This window comes from Aedes aegypti, chromosome 3 (genome assembly GCF_002204515.2).
Source record: "Aedes aegypti strain LVP_AGWG chromosome 3, AaegL5.0 Primary Assembly, whole genome shotgun sequence".
NCBI classification, from domain to species: Eukaryota; Metazoa; Arthropoda; class Insecta; order Diptera; family Culicidae; genus Aedes; species Aedes aegypti.
In genome coordinates this window covers 43,466,743-43,482,650 of record NC_035109.1, presented here as the reverse complement: position 1 = coordinate 43,482,650, position 15,908 = coordinate 43,466,743, and positions in this window count along the sequence as shown.

Below are 15,908 nucleotides of genomic sequence, written 5' to 3'. Positions count from 1 at the left end.
CGTCAAACGGGGTATCTTGCAACAGGGGTGAAACTTGCAACACTTCGACATGTAACCGAATAGTCGTTTCGTTCAGCATTGAGTTGAATTATTATGATTTATTCCACCGTTTATTGACCTTAGGTATACAACAGAAGGTTTTGACAAGGGTTTGGGTATCGTTTCTTTTTTGGTGAGTTTGCTGGAGGTGAAAATCATATTAAAATTTGGATTGTATAAAACTAATCTTGAAAAACGTTCTCCGTACCACGCAAACGGTAGAAATATGTCATTCGAGGCATTTGCTATCAGTTACAGTACTTAAAAGTGTACAAATTGACAACATAAAAGTTTGATAATTTTTTGCTTAAACACTATAAAAAATCAAAAACTGTTTTGACTACCCTTGTGGGGTAACTTGCAACAGCAATATTGATCTCAATTGTTTGATATTTCCTGCCGTTTGTCATCGAAAACACATGAAAAGGCAAAGTTGAACATATATTTGTACAGTAACATTAAAATGTTTGTACCTCAATCAATTCAATACACAGTTTGTATTAATTTTTGAAAAATTTAAATAAATCGTATTATTATTAGATAAAGTCTTATTTTTTCATGAAAATAAAGAATAATTCACAAAATCTGCAAAAAAATAACTTACAGATCAGTCGTTGGGAACTCTCTGCATGAAATATGATGAAATTTATGTCAAACCAATTTTACATTTCAATATGTTATACGTTGCTTTGATTTAAATATGTCTAAAAAATAAGTTATGTGAAGTAAAGCCTAAAATACCATTGTATTTGTAAAAAAATTTGCATTAAAACGTTTTGATGGCTTTCCATTAACTGTCAAGACTTATAATATGCTAGAATTTTCCAGTGTGGACACCCTATGCAATGCCAATGAAGCTTTCAATCAAATTGATTCAATACTCATAATATAGTCGATAATAATTAGTTTTCTAAGAGAAAAGCAGCCTGTTTCTGATAATTGTCATGCTTTTACTGTAGACAATTATTAAATGTTATTATCACAATATAGGATACATTTTTAATAGTGTACTTCAGGTACCATTGTGTGTTGCATGTTACCCCACATCAGGGGTAGCATTAAAAATCCATATTTTTCGTCTCTCCTGATTCCAGAAAACTAAATATTGATAAAATATTTACCGCGTAGTATTCTTTACGTAGCGATTAGGGTACCAGATGGTTTTTGTCTCATCTGAATCCTCAATTTTTTCGTCCATATAGCTTTGAAGTTGAAAATTGTTGCAAGTTACCCCATTTGACGGTACATCAAATAGGCCCACTGTTTCTCCGTTGTGGAAGAAGAAATCAAAACTCATGGTTACTAGAATTATGAATCAATATACTAAATATGATCCAAAGCATTGCAGTAAACCGATGCTACAGAAGGACGAATAAGTCGTAAACTATTTAGTTAATGTCATAAGCTGACTACAAACGCAAACAATGCGAAAACCTCAGCTAGCTGCTTTTACCGCTAGCATAGAAGTGAATAATTGCTTTATAATATTAAGAATGTTCTTATATCAGTATTGACTGTTTCTAAAGTGCTGTATATCAATAACGATTTATCCTTCTTTAAGAATAAAATGCTCTTTGAAATTAATTATAAATACATGTTATTTGTAGTTCGCTATCATTCGGCCAAATGGCGTTAGGCCAAACGGCATTCGGCCAAATGAGCCGGAATTCACGTATGTAAGCGCTTCCAATTCATTCCCAGTACAAACTCATCAAACAATCGGTGAAATTTCCTCAACTGGTGCCATTTGCCAATCTCTTGGCTAACTACTCCATTCAACAGCGTTTTACCCCCTCGGAGCATAATTGCGCATGATTTGCCAAATTTAATCCAGCCTCAACTAATTCGATACAAGTGATTGTTTCATCAACCTCCGCTGCGCAGCAGTTGAGAGTCAACAGCAGCAGGTCGCAATGTTGCACATTTGACGAACCGATCACCGAAACCAGCATCGCAGTCTGCTCAATTATGTGAATTAAGCCAACCGCGCCCGCCACACTTTTCGGACCATAAGGTCTTCCTCGATTCTTCTGATGTGTGAGAAATTGCCCATCGGTCAAACCGAGCATTGGACGCTATCAGACAAAACAGTCTCCTTGAATTAAGCCAACCGTCAATTTCTTCTTACAAGGTACTCGAGTCGATTTTTTTTCTCGTTCAATGTACAACATTACGTAACGACTGTTGACGACCGAAGCACTCGACGACGACAAAACGGTTTCTAGCTCTGGTTCCAGTAGTGTGCCTTTCTCTCTCCAGAAGTAGTGCTCTGACACCTGTCACGGATCGGTGATCGGTTTGTCTTTCTATACCTTATAACGGGCCAGCCTGTCGAGCTTACTTTTTAATTGGGTAGCTTATGCGCCACTCCGAAAGGAGACCACCCAACAGAGATTGCGTTGCCCGGCTTGAGACCTTCTTGGGGAAGGGTCACTTCATTAGTGGGTAAGCTGACTGGCTGACTCAAATAGTCCGTCGTACTTCACGTTTCCGAGCGGACACAGCAACTTCAGAAAAGTTCACAAATAAATTCCTCCAATAAACGGCCGAGGACAAGTTTTGAAGGCGGGGTTTTTCCTCACAGGTCCAGTCCAAAACGTTCACCCGTCCCACTCCGCAGAAAACTAAAGAACAGTCCCAAAATAACATAAAGTCAGTTTCGGGCTGACCACCCAGTAAATAACCCAAAATTACTACAAAAAACTACATACGGACGCGAAGCAACATAGAAACCTTAAAAGACGCTATCTAAATACATTCAAAATACATAGAGCTTTTTCCTCCGTGCATGGAGCAAACTAAATTTTATTGGGGGAACAAAAATACATGGATTGCTCCAAAACTAGTTATACATGCTTTATTTCCACTATCGCTCTCTACATTGCCTAGGCCTAGTCTACTCTCTTTCCCACTAACTTCCCTCTAGCTATTTCTGTGTGTGCGGATCAACTTCTCCTGCGGCGCGCACTCGATGCGCGAGATCTTCTGCAGCTCTTCTCCTTACGCTCCGAACTCCGACATTCGCTCCGGGAAGCTCAAACCATCACCTCTCACTCTCGGGTGAGTTCTATGCTAGCGCCGCCGAATTATGGGCTATGACGGACTAGCAAAAATAATGTTGTTGTGCCTCTATTGGGTCACATGGCCATGGACGACACTAACAAACATGCATGCAATAGTACTCACGGTTACCTAGGGTTTTGATGTGGGTGGGGAGACGCTTACGATGACTGGGGCAGATTAGCGCACTACCTCCAGCCTGGTACTCTCGCCGGGATGGCGATCGAACGGGCGATGCGGTTGGTGGTGTCTCCCTCACCGGTGCGCGGGCTTACGCGTAAGTGCGGTACATGCACTCGATCCTGCAGTGGCGCGCAAACACAAGTTGAGGCGCCGTCGGCAATTTGCTCCGGTGGCGTGCTGGCTTGTTTGGTGCTACGATGCTCGCTGCAGGGGGGTTGGTCTCCTCTCGACTCTTGCTGGTTGAACGATATAGTAGGCTTGCCTGCCAAAGGCGCGAAATTGGCGATCGCGTCCTTCTCCGGCCACGTGTACCCCGGGAAGCTTTGAAGCCGTTGCGTGGGGTCAAAAACGGTCGCAAACTGAGAGCGCAGTGTGACGGCTTTGCCTATGCTGCCACGACCTATTCCGAGTATAATTTTTATGCGCACACGGGGGGGAAGGAATTACAATTTGACTTTCATCTTTCTCAAAGAATTTGTATTACCTCGAAAACACTGATCAACGCACTACACTGGGACTATCAACAACTAACTGCTTGCGCATAAATGACTAGCGCTCAACTAGAGGGATATCAAGAACATAAATTAGCTAATTGTCTAACAAGTTTCCTATGTCACTTTTCACCTTCACAATCACACCACGGCACGGTAACAAAATAGACCGTTCTTGCCTCTTCCACGAAACGGAACAAAGTGAACGATTCGAGGCTGGAGTAATCCTCAGATGCCGCAGTTTTTCAACATTGTCCCCAAACTTCGCGAAATTCAACGAAGTTGAATTTTGCGAAACCGAGCATCAAAGGAATTTATCTGCAATATTTCCCGAAGTCGTGCATCTCATTCCAACTGACTATTCAAACCATCTAGTCAGCTTGCTCGCTAAGCTTCGTGACAAGCGTGGAATGCCGAACAAGGAAAAGGTCAACGCATCCTGAATAGCATAGGCGTATGGGTCAGTGCCCGCGACCCAAGCGGATTTTGGGTGGCGTCATGACGCTCAACAGGCTTGCAAAACCATGCGCTTTCCTGGTAGCTGACCATAGGGAACTCAAGACACTCGTTTTAGGCGTGAGTAACTATGTCGTTTATTCTCTATGAGAGCAATGGGCGGTGATTGAATTGGAAATTAATTTGGAAAAACGAATGGGCATGCAAAGTTTAATAAATTAACAAATCTTCAATTGACAAATAACAAAATAACATGTAATATTTACAGTCTTAAATTTAACAAAGAATTTATAATAAATAATAAAGCGTACTTGCTACAACCTTCTGCTAGTCCGATGTTCTCATTTAATCAGCTCATTAGCTATGTGCGGAATCAGTGACGCTCATAATACCGCTCATTATAAATATCCACCGAGCAGTCACCGCAGTAAAGGTACGTACGGTGTATGGTGGTCAACGTCTTCGTCGTCGTCGCAGAAGATCGTCACCGGCAAAGCACTTGACGCTCTCTAGCTGTTCTAGGTACTCGCGCAGTGGTTCTCAATTTGTTTTTCTACTAGTTGATCCGGCAAACGATGTGCTATACAGTAGGCTTTGCAGTAGCCTTTGAAAAAGTCCCCACACATAACGTTTTATTTGTATTACTTCTTTATTAAAATTTTTCGGTCGATTTCCACAAAAAAAATCTTCACAAACACGTCACATCCCTTTGGGTATGCACCAGTTAAGGAATTATTTAAATCCGTTTACTCGGTCTTAAGCAATTTCGTGATATGAAAACACCATTCTATTTTTATTTATTAAGATCTTGATACAGATTTTTATAATCTTTATTTTCGAGACTTCCAGCCGGTGGCTGATTAATAGGGGATAAGAGGGAAATACTGTTCTCGTAAACTACGTCGAGAAGACACGTAATGCGACGGCTCAAGCGTGGAGCATTTATTAAAGTGCTCTCTTCATAGCGTGCTTTCGGATCATCCTTCCTTGCTTGGCTGGTGACGATCGCTACAAATGAGGGGACTTTCTGCATACCTAAATTCTTCATCCGGCGAAGCGTCTGCACTTACTGCAACTGTCCAGAAACCCACACAACGACGACGACAGGAATAAGAGTCCCACTCTTCTGCACGTTAAATGCCGTCATCAATCAGAGCAAATGAGTCAATTGCACCTGACCATCAAGTCCTGAACCGCCGCCATAAGCGAGAGCCGATTAGCTCTCGAGACGAAAGCGCCATTGCTTTGCATTTGCAGCCCAATCGGTGCTGCAGTCAGTCAGTGGCTGATAATTATCAAACCTTTCAGTTATTCTCCTGAGCGAACCTCCATCATAATCAGTCACCGAGAGTGTGCGCAACTCAACGAAACGCAACGGCAGCAGTCCACTTGCAGTGATTCCCATTTCTTGCCATCGAAATCGCCGGCCATTTTCCTCGCTCGTTGCACTCACCGGGCCTAACTGCACTGCTGCATCTGCAGTGACTGGAACCGTGGAGACAAACGCAGCGTGGCGACCAACGCAACGCAACGAATCAGAACCTCGCGTCGATGACTAGGGGAATTAGGGGCATAATGGACACGTTAAGCAAATGTTCGTTTTAAGACCATTAAATGGCAATATTTTTAATTTACCCCCGGCTAGTTTTCAAGTTTGATGTTAGTACGACGCGCCACATTCATTCATAGTGATAAAAATCATATCATATGTCAGAAAAGCGAGATAGAAAATTGGGTCGAAAACAAGGCTGGTAAAAAGGTATCGGGGCGAAATGAACACCTGCATGAAATTTAGTTATTCCAATATATTCAATGACTGTCAATCATTCCGATATGCAAAAGGGCTCTCCCTCAATCATAATAGCTAAAAAGAACCATTCTGGGTTCGTTACTTTGCTCAAAAATTAGATTCTTCCACGGTCTTGCTTATATGCCAATTTGAAACTGAGAAAAATTTTAAGTCAAATTTTGAAGAACAATTGAAGCAAAAAATAAACTTTTATACCGTCAAACATTTTAAATGCATTACAGATTTCATGCAGTGAATGAACTTTTGATGAAATATGCGTATTGTCAGATATTGAGAGGGTGTCCATTTCGCCCCGTATGTTCATTATGCCCCTAATCCCCCTACTTTGTCATAATTAAGCTCCCACTCTCGAAGAGAGGCACTGCGGCGATGATACGCTCATAGAATAACCGCTTTGCACATAATTCATGCATCTTTAGTGCAGCACTACCGTGCGGTTAATGCCGATGTTTTTGTTCAACTTCATACCTATTTTTTTCTTGCTTTAGCCAACTAACCGCAACAAATGCGGTCAGCAAAGGCGTCCAGGAGCTGGTATTATTTGAGGGAAAGGACTGCAAGGTGCCCGTTTATGGAGTCCCATGTTGACGGTTTGATGACTTCTCATTTTAATTGCCGAACGCTTGCTGGAAGATATGGGACTCAAAAGATGATGAATATAAAAAAATCTATCTTAGTTAGTTTCTGAGTGGCTGATAAGCTGATTCAGCGACTTTATGATACTTTCCCTAGCACCTTTACACCATAAAATAGATATGGAAAATTCAATAATTACGTCCCACAAAAATCGACCATTTTCAATCCATTCAGTGTGTCAAAAGAGGAGTAGAGGGATCTTTTGACACATTTTAGTATGGAGACTATGAAAATTGTGTGTTGATTGTTACCTTTCCTTGAACCGCATCACTTATATCGTATCAATATCAATGATTCTAATTTGTGTGATTGTGGTGTTGCTTATGAGGACATTGACCATGAGCGGTTCCACAGAAAATCACACCTTTTTTCCCAAATTTCATTTTTATATTTTTTATTTGGATAAAATTTTGCACATTTCATTTATTTTTTTATTGAATTTATAATTTATTTATCGATATTGTTTTTTACATGAATTCTAAGATTCTTTTTAAACTTTCCAATAGTATCTGCATTTTTTACATCCTCGGGTAAAGTGTTGAATACACTTGGCCCCACATTTTGAAAACGTTTCCTTCCTGTTTCGGTTCGAAATCCTGTTTGCCTTAGTAGATGAGCGTAACGGGTGCATGCTCTCTTTATGCCCAGAAATGCTTTTTTGCATCATCGGTTCCCCATTAGGCATTTCATGGCGAAATTCTTTCTGTTTCGCTCTTCAAAAAACTTGAAAACAATGGTGCCAGTACCTGTCAACTATGACAGGTACTGACACCGTTGTTTTCAGATTTCCCGAAGGAGGGAAGGAGAGCGATTTTCTGATGACGTCACCGTTCAATGGGCAATTTTGACTCTAGCCTTACTTTTGAGAAGGGCCTAAGAAAAAATTCCTGTATAATTTTCAAAAAATTATAACTTAGAAACGGTTTGTCCGATTAGTTTGGTGTCTTCCGCAAAGTTTTAGGTTATTGTTGGGACTATCTGGAAAAAAATATACACTGTAAAAAAATGTTGTATTTTTTTATATATCGAAAATAAAGTTTAAAAATCAATTTTACCAAAAATCGTATTTTCGATTTTTTTTTTATTTTTTTAATATGTTAAAGAAGACAAAAAATGAATGCACAGTGGGTCAAGATGGAGAAATCATGGACCAAAAAGGTATGATTTTTTTTTTAAAAAGGTGATTTTTTGAAAATGATCACAATAAACTTTTTAAATGTTTTTCAACTCGATTTTATGAAAGTACGCAAAATTTACAACAAAAAAGGGATATGAAAAAATCAGGCTAACTTTTACCGTATTAAAGATACAGCGATTTTAATACAAAATTATGGTATAATTTTCAATTTTCGGTCATTTTCGAGGCTCATAAGCCTTTTAATTTGTTCATCGTCTGAAAGAGCAGATATGTTTTGACTAAAAGGTTTGAAAAAATATTGATTTGGTTATTTTTTATGGTATGAGGCGAAAGTAAATATGAGCCCTGTATAAAAGATTTACTTATTTTTTAACGAAACACAACTTCAACATTGTGATATTTTGATATGTTATTATCAAGAAAATATGGAACAAAATGTTACAAGTTAGAAAATAACAAAATAACGAATAAAAAGCAATCAATACGTGAAATGCATTTATATCCAAATAAGATAATGAAATATTTCCATTCGAAAACAAAAGCTTTATGAGTAGAGGAGTAACGTGCCCAGTTGCCTCACACAAATATACCTGATGTTATCTTAAAGTACAGCACGTTGGTATATTTTTGTGGTCGAACAGAAACGTACCTAATAGTTGGTTCAAGTACCCATGTTGGTATAAAAAACAGCTAATGCGGCAAAGAAAGCAAGTGATAATCAAGTGAAAAGTATAAGATAGCTTAGAACAATGAAGTATTAAATGAACACCATCAACAAAGGTTGTGTTTTCAAAAAAGTGTTCAAAAATTTACCGAATTCTCGGGAAAGTAATATTGCCAAATTAGTTGAACTAGAATTTGCAGATGAAAATCAGCTTAATAAACAATTTAAAATTTGAGATTCGTGTCGTTTACAATTGGCCAAAAGAACAGCATTATCAAGCAGTGATGACTTATCAAGTAGTGAAGAGGAAGATGTTTGCATGGAAGAGGAAACAATAGAAGCATCAGTATCAGCAACTTCAATGCAGTCAACGGATTCCAATATGAATATTCCTAGTCAGGAGTCATTGGAAGCAACGTCAGCAACTTAAATAGAATCAACGAACTCCAACTTGAATGTTTCTAGTAAGGAGACAACGGATTCCAACGTCCCTGAATATATCCTTAAAGTGAATATCGATATTTTCAATGAGTCAATATCAAGTATACTCGTAGCGCCGATGATAAGACAAAAATTAGTTCTACTAAATATGTCACGAAAAAATATCACGAGATAGTCAACAGCATTAGACAAAACATCTTTGCGCTAAATAAGGAAGCTAAATTGGATGGCTACAAGGGCTAGTCTTCGAAGGAGAAGAATGCAGCGCGGGCGGTCATGCTGCAGCAAGGGACCCGGCAGAACGTGGAACGCTATAAACGGAAACGGCAACAGCAGACCCGCCTCTTTCGGGAGAAAAAACGCCGCCTGGAGGAGACGGAGTGAGAGGAGATGGAACAGCTGTGCCGGTCTCAGGAAACGCGTAAGTTCTATCAGAAGCTCAACGCATCCCGCAACGGCTTCGTGCCGCGAGCCGAGATGTGCAGGGATAAAGATGAGAGCATTCTGACGGACGATCGTGAGGTGATCGAAAAGTGGAAGCAGCACTTCGACGAGCACCTGAATGGTGCTGATAGCACAGGCAATGAAGGACGGGACAACGGAAGAAATGCCTTCGTCAGTACTGCGGAAGATGGAAACCAACCAGCCCCCACTTTGAGGGAGGTTAAGGATGCCATTCACCAGCTCAAGAACAATAAAGTTGCTGGTAAGGATGGTATCGGAGCTGAACTCATAAAGATGGGTCCGGAAAGGCTGGCCATTTGTCTGCACCGGCTGATAGGCACAATCTGGGAAACAGAACAGCTACCGGAGGAGTGGAAGGAAGGGGTAATCTGCCCTATCTACAAGAAAGGCGACAAGTTAGATTGTGAGAACTTTCGAGCGATCACCATTCTAAATGCGGCCTTCAAAGTATTATCCCAGATCATCTTCCGTCGTCTGTCACCTGTAGTAAACGAGTTCGTGGGAAGTTATCAAGCCGGCTTCGTTGACGGCCGATCGACAACGGACCAGATCTTTACTGTACGGCAAATCCTCCAAAAATGCCGTGAATACCAGGTCCCAAAGCATCACCTTTTCATCGATTTCAAGGCGGCATACGACAGTATCGACCGCGTAGAGCTATGGAAAATCATGGACGAGGACAGCTTTCCCGGGAAGCTCACGAGACTGATAAGAGCGACGATGGAAGGTGTGCAAAATTGTGTGAAGGTTTCAGGCGAACACTCCAGTTCGTTTGGATCCCACCGGGGACTACGACAAGGTGATGGACTTTCGTGCCTGTTGTTCAATATTGCGCTAGAAGGTGTTATGCGGAGAGCCGGGCTTAACAGCCGGGGTACGATTTTTACGAGATCCAGTCAATTTGTTTGCTTCGCGGATGATATGGACATCGTCGGCCGAACATTTGAAAAGGTGGCAGACCTGTACACCTGTAGCCGCCTGAAACGCGAGGCAGCAAAAGTTGGACTGGTGGTGAATGCGGCCAAGACAAAGTACATGCTAGCTGGTGGGGCCGAGCGCGACAGGACTCGCCTAGGTAGCAGTGTTACGATAGACGGGGATACTTTCGAGGTGGTCGACGAGTTCGTCTACCATGGATCCTTGCTGACGGCTGACAATAACGTTAGCCGTGAAATACGGAGGCGCATCATCAGTGGAAGTCGGGCCTACTATGGCCTCCAAAAGAAGCTGCGGTCAAAAAAGATTCACCCCCGCACCAAATGTACCATGTACAAAACGCTCATAAGGCCGGTAGTCCTCTACGGGCATGAAACGTGGACGATGCTCGAGGAGGACTTGCAAGCACTTGGAGTCTTCGAACGTCGGGTGCTTAGGACGATCTTCGGCGGTGTGCAGGAGAACGGTGTGTGGCGGCGAAGGATGAACCACGAGCTCGCCCAACTCTACGGCGAACCCAGTATCCAGAAGGTGGCCAAAGCTGGAAGGATACGATGGGCAGGGCATGTTGCAAGAATGCCAGACAGCAACCCTGCAAAGATGGTATTCGCTTCGGATCCGGTTGGTACAAGAAGGCGTGGAGCGCAGCGAGCTAGGTGGGCGGATCAAGTGCGTATCGATTTGGCGAGCGTGGGGCAGAACCGAGGATGGAGAGATGCGGCCATGAACCGAGTATTGTGGCGTGAAATTGTTGATTCAGTGTTATCTGTGTAGATGTTAACTAAATAAATAATAATAATAATGATGTGCCTGGGGCTTATGATTATGTGTTATTAGATCTACTATTTGAAAAATTAAAAAATTCAATATTCCAAATATAATTGTTAATTTTTTATATAATTTATTTTTCTTTCAAAATTATTCATTCTTTTCATAATGGCTCTTCCAAATTGATACGATATAGTTTCTTAGAACCATAACAAAAAAAATCCTTAGAACCATAACAGGTACTTGGTGGGGGGCTCATCCTACTGATTTAATAACACTTTACAAAACGACCATTAGATCTATTATTGCATATGGATGTTTTACTTTTGTAAATGCAAGTCAATCGCATTTTTGTAAGCTAGAAAAGATTCTACTCACACTCAATCTATTGAGGTTTAAGCTGGAGTGATTCCACTTTAAACTCGCTTACATGAATTAAATTGTAAATTCATGTTGAATTGTTTTATAAAAAACACCCAATAATTGATGTTTTGAAATGTTTAAATGATATAAATCCAACTTGCAAAATTTTAGATTCATACAAATACAGGTATACCTCGATTTAGTGGACCCTCGATTATATAGACCCTCGATTTTATGTACTTCGATTTTATGTACATATTACCTCGATTTTATGGACATCAAAATTTCATGTTAAATTTTTTGATGTTTATCCAATTCTAAACATGCATTATGTAAACTTAAATAATGTAAGGGATTTAGGCTATGCTTATAGAAGGGTTGGGTCATGTTTTGTTATAAAATATTGAAAAAATATTAATAAATATACAACAAAGTTTTACAATATGGGTTTAAAAATGAGGAGACTTCAGTTCGACTTACTCAACTCGTTTTTTTGGCTTTCGAGTACTTTCAATTTGGATTTTGTCCCAACTTTCAACATGTTGCCATTCACGACTTGCTTCAACTAAGTTTATAGTAATTTGTGCGAATTTTAATTCTTAATAAGAAGTTACCTCTTGTTCTTAGGATTGTTCCAAAAATCCCACAAATTCGCATTTCTTGTAAGGGGATTTTATACTTTTCAGAGATTGATTCAAGTGCCCTTCCAGAGTTTTATCGAAGTAGAAAGAGTTGTTAAATCAAGCAAGAATTTATCAACAAATTACTCAAACGATTATTCATCTTTCTTCAGTATTATTTAGACAAACCTGCTGAAATTATTGCAGTAGTTTTTTTTTCTATATATTCGTTTTGAAGCACAACAATGAGGATAGATTTTTTCAACGATTCGTGCACGATCACTCCAATCGGTATTTAGTTGAGTTTTTCAGAGGGTTTCACCAAAAGTTTTCCACAGTTCCAGGAGTTTTTTCTAAGACAAAAATTTCTCGATTAAGTCGTTGGAAAATTGTAGAAAAAAACTTTATAGTGATTTACCTAGAAGTTATTTTAAAATATCAAAACTAAATTCTATTTATTATTTTATACGTACGTTACTTGAAACACACTGAAGAAACTGGTCATACTGGAACATCTCGAAATCAAAAACAAGCGAAATTAAATGTCAAAAAAACGTTTTCGCAAAGAATTCTTCACAAATGTATTAAATAATCGTTGATATGGAAAACTCATTGAGTTTTGGATTAAATAGAAGTCAAATCTTATTTTCCTAACTCATATTCTTATTTTATTAAGCAAGTTGAACACATTTTTCTAATATACCATTTTGATTTTTTTTATGTAATATGCCCGCTTGATAGGATGCCGGTTGTGGAACCATAGCATTGGCAATAAATTCACTGGAATTTTTGAACCTATTCGTTGATTAAAATTTTACCAAGTCTCTCGTCCCTTCGAGACTACAACCTAGGGTACAAACGCACGTGCAATTTAACAAACATCAAATTTTATAAAGGATTTTGCATTCAATGAAACCAATTGTATCATTTGTAAATAATGAAAATGATTGGTGTGTACAAGGTGCAGTTTTTCTAATCGTGTAGAAAATACATTGTTTTATTAAAATAACATTGTTAATTTGACAAACCTTGATTATTGAAGTAACATGCTATAAGTGTTGTTATAACAAATTTGTGGATTTGAACACAACAGACAGTTTTGTTCATTAAACCTTGCAAAATTTTCTTTGTGTGATAATTTTATTTCATGTAACATTAATAAAACCGGTATTTTGTACAACTTTGGCGACCTGTAGCTCAAAATTTTGACATGCTGGAAAACTTCTAAGAGAGACATCAGATTCAGCAACCCCTTATTCACTGGAGACATATAATTTGATCTTTGAGATATGCAGAAATGTTATTTGTTTTTACGCTGTGTAAGGAATTGTAAATAAAATTTCAAATGAGTTTGGCTCCGTAATAACTGATAGCGCTTGAGCCTTTGCACAAACAAATAAGTAAAACAGTTTTTGTCGTTTTTAATCGTATCCTTATGAAAAACATGTATAATTTGAATTAGAATGCAATACTTCATTGACGGACTGATTTCATCAAGAATTTGTTAACTCAAGTCAACTTTGGAACATTGACCCTAGTATTAAAAATTAGTTTTTCAGCGATAATGATACATTCTAATGAAGTTTGAACTGAACAGAAAGCAAAAAGTGAGATAGAAATTTTGCTTCGATATTATGTACAATTCGATTTTATAGACAATTTTGAAATAAAAATGTCCACTAAATCGAGGTTTACCTGTATTGTTCTTCTTTGAATATTGTTCCTACAACAATTTCTACATTCAATTATCATAATTTTGATATTAATGTTCACTCGTTTCATCCAACGATCGATTTATCGTTATATGAAGAATTAAAACAAATTCCTAGTAATGAGTATTTTCGCTTCGCTCCTTCATTTTTTCGGCGTAAATTTGTTGGATTAGATTCACATCAAATTTTTTTTATGAAAATCATTAATCCAAAATGTTGTTGGTTTTGGAGTTTATAATGCTTATTTTTTCAAATTACAATCTCCTTACTCAGTTTTTATAGCTGAACGAACTGCCTTGTATTTTACTTGTCCTTTTATTAAAAAATATTCTCCAAATATTTTTATTATATGTTCAGACAGTTTAAGCAGTTTGAAAGCACTCAAATCCATAAATTTCAATTCTAAAACTTATCACATTATGTTGTTGCTGAAAAAAATAATTATGTTATTTGCATTCTCAGGGTTACACTATTAAATTTATTTGGGTTCCTGCTCATTCTAACATTTATGGTAATGAGCAAGCTGATTCTTTAGCAAAATTAGGGGTTCGTTGTGGCAGTATGTTCAACAGTCAAATTTCTCCGTCTGAATATTATACAGATTTAAAACAATATTCATGGGACTTTAGTGATAAAGGACGGTGGTGTCATTCAAAGTTACCTAATGTTAGTCGATTTAGTTGGTTTAAAAATTTTGCTGTTGGAAGAAATTTTATTTGTACATTGTCGAGGCTTATATCCAATCATTATATTTGTAATAGTTATTTATATCGTATGAATATCAATGATTCAAATTTGTGTGATTGTAGTGTTGCTTATGAGGATATTGACCATATTGTTTTTTCACTGTACGCGTTTTGCTATACCTAGAATTACTTTCTTTAGAAATTTGAAAATATATCATCGTTTGCTCCCTCAATCTGTTCGTGATATTCTGGGAAGTAAATTCTTATTCTCGTTGAAAATACTTCATAGATTTTCAAATGATGCTTTGTATTACGTATGATTCTGCTTCTTTCTTTTTCCTCTTTTCAGGTTTGATGGAAACATTTTTAACAAACTCATTTAAGGATGGCATCAAGTTGTTTTCGAGTCATGGCCCTTTTTCAAGATTTTTGGCTCTGCAATGGATAAATGCCGCCTGAGCCTTTAGATTTATATATTATTATTTAATTACCATTTTGTAATGTTATTTTGAAAAGACAAAGAGGTTTTGTGCCTTTTTGAGAAGAATTTCAAATGGAAATCACTCAAAAGGGATTTTTCCCTTTTTCAAAATATTTAGATAAAAAATATATAAATAAAATACAACTGCATCACTCTTCCGCGGTGACGTAGTTTATGACGGTTTCATAACCTTTTTGATTATTCTGAGGTAGAAGTTGACAAGATACCGTTATAAGTGTACCGTAAAATGGGGCGTTAAGGACACGTTGGGTTTGAAGGGATTGAACTTCTACATCAAATTGGACAAGTCACAAAAACATAGTTAGTCGATAGGGAAAGTGTACCAGTTATGGCTATAGTGGTTGCCTATTTGGCCATATGTGCTTTCTCAAAAACTTTCACATTTTGAATATTTTTGAATGTTTTAACATCAAGATTCATTTGATATCAAACTTCTAAAACACACAGAATGATAAAAAAGTGAAAATAATCAAATTATCACGCACGGCGAAATATGGAACCATTATGTCCATAACTGGTACACCCACCCTATATCAGTTATTCAAAACGCTTGATTTGTTTGGAAGATTGTGAGCTGCATAATGTGATAGGGGTTGTCTTTCAATAGTATTTTGGTTTTAGGGAATTGTTTTCAAAAAATACATTTATCTACAAAACTATGAAAAAGTGTTGAGAAAAATAAGTCAGTAACTTTGAAGGTAAGCACTGGCGTAGCTGGGTTTAGCGAAGTAATGTTGCTCGCAATAATCATGATTTTCACAAATTTCGAGGATTGCATAAATTTGCGTTGATTTTATCTGTTTGTGATTTTTTCATACATCGCTGCATATCAGCGATACTTGTAAATTTCAATTTTCATTACAAAAAATATTTATTCTTTGTCTGATTCAGTAATAAAAATACTTCAAGAATTCTTCCAAAGAACTCACGAGGAATAT